The following is a 7,557-nucleotide window of genomic DNA, read 5'->3' on the forward strand; positions in this document are numbered from 1 at the left end:
TTGTTCAGTACTGTTTTGTCTTGTGGGGTTCTTGTATTATGGAATATCTTTCTGGCTCTGTTTTTTGCTCTAATTAGGTCCATGATTTCCTCTGGGATACGATTGGTTGGGTGGAAGACAGTGGTTTGCCTGACTGATTCCATTGCTTTCTGAATTTGGATGGTTAAGTTATTTACTGCAGAGTCTATCTTTTCATTTTTACTGATGTTGGGCACCAGAACAATATAATCCGGAAGAACCTTGGCTAACTTGTCCCATGGTATGAATGTGTGCGGGTGGAGAGAACCGATCTGATGAACCTAGATTAAGCACTATGGGGCTTGGTCAGAAGATAATTCATTAACTGTTTCCAATTTGTATTGGTATCTTATATTTTTAAAAATAACGATGCCTAGCCCATCCGAGCTGCCTGATGGGCTGAAGTCGGTGTGCTCGGTAGGTCCGGCCACAACAGCAGAGTTGAGCATTGCGTAGTTGAATAGCGTTTAGCCTTTGGTGTTAATTGAAGAGCTGTACTAAGCTGTGTGTTTTGATTTGAAGTCTCCTGCTATTATTATGGAGTCATTTGAACCGAGTATGCAGTCCAGATCTGCTGTCAGGAGAAGAATACTCGGAGGATTATAGGCAGCATAGATCTTGAGACTGCCAGCGTTGCTGGTATGCACATCCACGCTGGTCACTTCCAGGTTTACTGTTTGGGGTTGAGTATTGTATTATGATTTAGGTAACTTGATATATATGGCTCTGCCTACACCTCTTGTGCCAAGTCTATAATTTCTATACATTGTGTAGCCACGCATTCTAGGGTTATTAATTGGTCTTAGATGTATTTAACCAATCAAGATTATATCAGCACTGAGACGAGTCGCAATTTCTTGAAGTTCTAGGACCTTGTTAATCAATCCATTTGCATTCCATGCTACTATCATGAGTGACTTTGGTTTGAATTTTTTACTGATGACAGGTAGCTGTTATAATGGTTTGATTGTCTTGCAGGAATCTCTTTCTGGAAGATAGTGAAGAGCTTGTTTTGCTGAATTCCTATAGCATGGTGGCAAGCGAAGCAATTAAAACTGATGTCAGGTTGCTTGCTCGCTCGAGAGATGTATGAATCTTAGTTCGTGCAGCATCAGCATATGTTTTGGTCGTTGCTGTGAATCGTGTTCCATCCTGTGTGGTTGAAGGTGAGGTGTTTCGGACTGGGGCAACCTACTTGGTTGCTTATGGTGTCGTTGCGAGGAGGAGCAAGATTGACTCTTGCTGACCCTCGATTTTTTGGATTGAAAAGGCATCCCTTGTAGTTGTCAGGGTGAGGTCCTCTGCAGTTAGCACACCACGCAGGAGTAGATTGTGGCTTGGTGCAGGTGTTGGTCTGGTGTCCTTCGCCGCACTTCAAGCACCTGTAGGCTGCCTTACATAATTTTTGGGCATGCCCGAAAATTATGTAAGGCAGCTATGACACTGTCCTGCTGATGCTTTCTTCCTGAGCACTCAGTTGATATTTTGAGTCCACATAGAACTGTCGGTTCATATTTGCCTTTGTGTATTGTTGATTTCTACCAGAACCAAAGGCATTTGTCTTTTATCTGACCGGTGCATCCTGCTCACTTTAACTGGGGAACAGGTCCTGTATGAAGAAGTCGGTGATCACATCATCAGGGGTGATACCTTCGGCAACCCCACGAAGAACCACCTTCAGTTTCTTTTCGCTGGGTAAAGCAAAGGTGTGGTATGGGAGATTTGCATTGACCATAAATCTAGTCATCTATCTATAGTACGTTTCTGTGGCAGGTTGAATTTTAACTCCTTCATTTGAGATTTTGGCCCATGAGAATGTGCTTTATGTTCCCTGAGGCCTTCTGACACAGGAATCCATTTTTCTTTATCCCTTAAGATGACTGGTGGTACCTTTTCTTTAGGTACACTGACTGATTCCATCTCTGTTGTTTTGGGTTCTTCTGTGGTAAGATTTCTCTCTTCTTTTTGACCGTTTGGAATTCTGTATCTGTTTCCAAGGTCTGATAGATGCTGTCTTGGGATTTAGCCTCTTCTAGATTTGGGGAGTGTACAAAGTTTGATTGCATCTGTATAATGAATTCGTCACTTATGTCATCCATTTCGTCTTCTATGACTGCTGCTGAGGTGGGAATGTATAAAAAAGCTTAACTTTTTCCAGTTGTCACTCAGCAGTTTTCCTAGCCTTAGGAATTCCTTATATACCTCTTCAATTATGGCCTCATTCAGAGGTTTTGCCATGATAGTAATAAGTGAAAAATGTGTAAAGACACAGATAGAGAAAGAATAAAGATTACTCAGGTGTCCCGAAAAAATTACAGATAATCCTGTGGACTTTTCAGGGTCCACTGGTAAATTGCTTAGACACACACAGGTGTCTACCAGCAAAACAGTATATTATAGTTCGAAAATGTCCGCGCGGTTAGCCTAGTGGCTGTGCGCTTCACAACCATATGCCTGGGGAAGGAATGTCCTCAGTTCGATTCCCATCGCCGACGTGAGGAACTTAAGGATCTTCCTCAGCCATAGCCAAGTTAGCCGGTCTTGGGCTTGGACAGCAGGGTTTTTTCATCCTGCAAGCAGGCAAACCGGCCCCGTGAACACACACGGATCTACATCCATAAATAATAAACCCCCATGAGGGGGCCCAACTCGCCCCAATAGGGACGGGGAAGAAAAAAGGGGGAAACTCCATACGAATAAATAAATAGTTTAAAATACCTTAAAAGCAGGGAAAAGTAGTGTCAAGAACTCACTTGACCACAGTGCAGAAACCTACCTCCCTAAAGTACCATTCATCCACCACTGTTCCTCGTTGTGGGTGGGGCCTACGCGGCCATCAGACCTCATGCATTTTTATGCAGAGGAGGAGACAGTAGGTTTCAGACTGTGTTAACTCCAGTGCAATTTGAGCTTCCCAAAAAACCTTGTATAAAATCTAATCAGGCTCAATCTAAAAATAACACGTCCAATTTCTATTCACAATCTTACCAGAATCCATTCTTCATTTTCAATTCATTCAATTCCAATTCCGGCAAATCCATGCGTATAGTTCGGACTACACTGTAGCTCCAAGGCGTGCGCGAAAGCTTTTGCCTTTTTCATAATCTCTGTAAGTTATGCCTCTTTCTCCATTGAGTTTTTTCTGCTTGGACTTTTGAGGAGAACAGAACGTATTATTTTAGATTGAGCCTGATTAGATTTCATACACGGTTTTTCAGGAATTTCATACTGCACTGGTCCTGACACAGTGTGATTCCTACTGTCCTCCCCCCGCTGCATAAAAAATGCACGCGGTATGATGGCCTGTAGGTCTCACCCGAAACGAGGACTAGTGGTGGATTTATGATATTTTAGGCAGATAGGTTTCACTCTGCGGCCAAGTGAGTTCTTAACACTCATATCCCCTTTTAGTAGGCAGGACATAATAGTAGGCTATATGCCTATAGGCTTGCCAAAAAGGCATAACTGAACAAGAGGTGTATCTACCAAGGAGATGTTTATCCCAGTATGGACATCACGGACGATATTGTTCAAGCCTTTAGCAAAGAGCAGTTGCTTGACCTGTTCAAGAACTTATTAAAAAGGTTTGATACAGATTTCCCAGGATTTATAAACATATACGCCCAGGTCATTCCTACTGTCTTCCCCTCTGCATGAAAAATGCATGCGGTATGATGGCCTCATTCACAACGGTCTCATCGCCCATAAACCCTCGACTCCAGGATGCGCAGGCAACCAAAAGACGGAGGACCTCTGAAGATCTTATGGAAGAAGATCTAACACCACAAGCTTCAGAAGACAAAAAAGAAAAAGTCCCACCAGTGATTATCCCAGACAAAGAAAATTGGACATCAGTTTCAAGGACCCTTGGTGAACAAAACATCAACATCTCCAGGGCCAAAAACACAGATGAGGGAGTTAAGATTCATCCCGCTACTGTCTCATATTATCGCAAAATGACAAAAATGCTGTACAATTTCAAATTTCCCTTCCACACCTTCACACTAGCAAGCGAGAAAAATCTTAAAGTGGTCCTCAGAGGGATTTGTTTCTGAAGGCATCACAACAGATGAAGTCACTGCCGACCGCATCATTCAAGGACTTACCCCAATCAAAGTTAGCAGAATGCTGAGATCTGACAATAGGCCACTGCCTTTAGTACTAGTAGAAATCAGCAACACCCAGAAAAGGATATACAAAGTGACTACTGATATCTGCAGGCTCAAAATTACTACTGAGCCTCTAAGGAAAAGGGTATATGCAGGCCAATGTCATAGATGCTTAAAATTTGAGCATTCCCAAAATTTGTGCAGAGCAGCCTACAGATACCTAAAATGTGGAGAACTCCAGACCAACTCCAGCATCAAGCCAAGGACTACAACTGCCTGTTGTGCCAATTGCAGTAGATCTCACCCCAAAAACTACAAGGGGTGCCTTTTCCACCCAAAAAGTCGTGGGTCAGCAAGAGTGAGCCATGTTCCTCCACATACTGACACTATAAGCAACCATGCATGTTGCCTTCCTGTTCGAAATACCTCACCTTCAGCAGCACAGGAAGGCACGCGATCTTCATCCATGACGAAAGCATATGCAGAGGTGGCTCGAACTCAGATTCCTTCATCACATGAGCAAGTAAGCTCCAACTTAACATCTCTTGCCGCTATGCTGCAGGAATTCAGCAAAGCAAGCTCCTCACCATCTTCCAGAAAGAGATTCTATCTAGAAACCCAATCCATACTGACAGCACTATACAATGTGCTGTCAGTATGGATCGGGTTTTGATAATAGCATGGAATGATAATGGTCTGCTAAACAAAATCCTTGAACTGCAAGAGTTCACTCACAGATATAATCCTGATATAGTCTTAGTTAACGAAACGCACCTTAGGCCAACTAACAGCCCTAAATCACGGGGCTTTACGATGTATAAAACAGAGAGACTCACCACCGGTGGAGGAGGCACAGACATATACATCAAAAATTATTTAAGCCACAGCGTCCTGACCAACCCACAAACCAAGAACCTTGAGACAACAGGTATTGAAGTTCATACTAACAATACCGGCGGTATCAAAATCTACACCGCATACAACTCACCTGGCATCCCACTGTTGGCAGCTGATTTGGATTCCATTCTCGGCTCTACTGACACCATTATTATGGCTGAAGACCTTAATGCCAAGCATACAGCTTGGTTTAGCTCCACAATCAATGACAAAGATCGTATTCAATACCATTACTCAACCCAAAACTCAATAGTTATAGCCAGACCTACAGAGCCTGCTCATCACAGCCCAGGTGGAAGCTCAGATGTACTTGACATAGTCATCCTCAGAAAAATTACATACCAGTATCAGCTGGAAACACTAAATCAACTGTCTTCCGACCACAACTCCATCCTTCTTAAGCATGGTATGCCCGAGCAACACACTCCACCGCACTTATGTAAACCTTGGGACAAACTCTCTAGAATTCTCCCAGAGAACATCGTACCAGCCCCTGTTATTCACAATAAAGAGGAGATAGACTTTGCTGTAAACAACCTAACCAGTCAAATCAATAGTCACCCAAACTACAGTCTTTCACCTGACCAGTCGGATCCCATAGGAAATCATGGATCTAATCAGATTAAAAATCAAAGCCTGAAAGAGGTACCATAATACAAGAGCCCCAAGATAAAACAACTCTGAATAATTTAAATAGACAAGTCAGTGAAGCTCTGCAAAAACATCGAAACCAAGATTGGGAAACCAAACTGACTAACCTAAACCCAGAGGACAACTCCATCCGGAAATTCTTGAGAACCCTCTGTACTAAAAGTTAATTTATAACCCTAATTCAGAACAAGAAGGGAGTAGCCCACATTGAGCTAGAAGCTCTAGTTCAGATTTTCATAAGAGGGGTTACATTGAGTTTACAAGCTGTCAACTACAACTTGACAACTTGAACAACTACAAAATTCACCGTCCAGTCAAGCAGGTCTTAAAACAACAAAAGGATAACTCAGAACCTATCACACTTCTCCAGAAGAAGTTACAAATATCATAACCCATTTGAACAACAACAAGGCTCCGGGTCAAGACGGAATCCCAAACAGATTAATCAATCTACTCCACAGAAATGCAATTGCGCATCTAGTCAACATAATCAATGCCATCCTCAGATTCAAGCATTTTCCCATAACTTGGAAGATGGCGGATATCACGCAAATCAAAATGATTGGAAAGAACTCTCAACTCCCCAAAAGCTACAGACCTATCAGTCTTTTATCCAGCCTTGGAAAGGTTGCAGAGAAAGTCATCCTTACAAGGCTTCAAACAGCAACTTTTAAATTAGGAATTATTCCAAACGAGCAGTTCAGATTTAGAAAAAACCATAGTACTGTACAACAAATACACCAACTGGTCGAATATATCACAAAAGGTTTCAACTGTAATCTCCACACAGCTGTGGTCTTTATAGATGCTGCGAAGGCTTTTGATAAGGTGTGGCATTAGGGTCTTCTCTACAAACTCATCAAATTCAATATACCAATTAATCTAGTATAAATAATTCACACATACCTCAAAGACCGATATATGCAAGTCAAGATAAATGAAACTGTATCAACCAGATGCAAGATCCTAGCAGGTGCGGGGCTCACTTCTCCCCCCCCCTGCTATTTTCTATCTACATCGCTGCTATCCCTCAAAACCCAAGTTCAACAATCACTGCATTATATGCAGATGATACTGCTTTATTAGCAAGATCTCTCAGCCCCCAAACTGGCTATCAGAAACTCCAAAGCAGTATTCATACAATACTGCTTTGTATTGCATGAATATCCAGTCCATCAGCCACTGGAGAAGTGGCTGATGGACTGGAGGATCCAAGCAAATCCCCAGAAGAGTTCAGCCATACTGTTCTCCAAAACGAAGGTCCAGATAGAACCTGAGGACCAAAACGCAGGTCCAGATAGGACCCGAGGAGGACATACACCTGCTAGGAGTCAAGATTCCATGGCAGACTGAAGTCAAATATCTCTGTGTGATGCTAGACAAAAAACTCCAATTCACCAGTCATATAAAACACATAAGCCCGAAGACATCCAAAGTAATAGCGCAACTCTACCTCATGATCAACAGAAGAAGCAAACTGGATACTCGGAACGAACTACTCATATACAGGATGGTAATACGCCCAGTCATCACTTACACATCTCCTGCATGGAACCATACCTCGGATACAAACATTCAAAAACTGTAAAGGATACAGAATAAATTTCTGAGAATGATTCAGGATGCCCCATGGTTCCTTAGAAACTCCCAGATTCACAGAGAAGTCAACATTGCCTACATCACATCCCTCCTTCATGATTTAACAGAAAAGTTCTTCACCAAGACAAGCAATCATCCAAACCCGCTGATTAAGCAAGCTTCAGATTACAATGAAGCAGAATTCTACAAATACAAACGACCCAAGTCAATTCTGCTCAGCTAAAGACAACTAATCTCACTGCCCTTCAAGGGAGAGCTTAAAGCTCAATAACGCTCCACTCAA

This window comes from Typopeltis vanoorti, chromosome 10 (assembly GCF_054136105.1).
Source record: "Typopeltis vanoorti isolate ZY-2024b chromosome 10, IOZ_Tvanoo_1.0, whole genome shotgun sequence".
NCBI classification, from domain to species: Eukaryota; Metazoa; Arthropoda; class Arachnida; order Uropygi; family Thelyphonidae; genus Typopeltis; species Typopeltis vanoorti.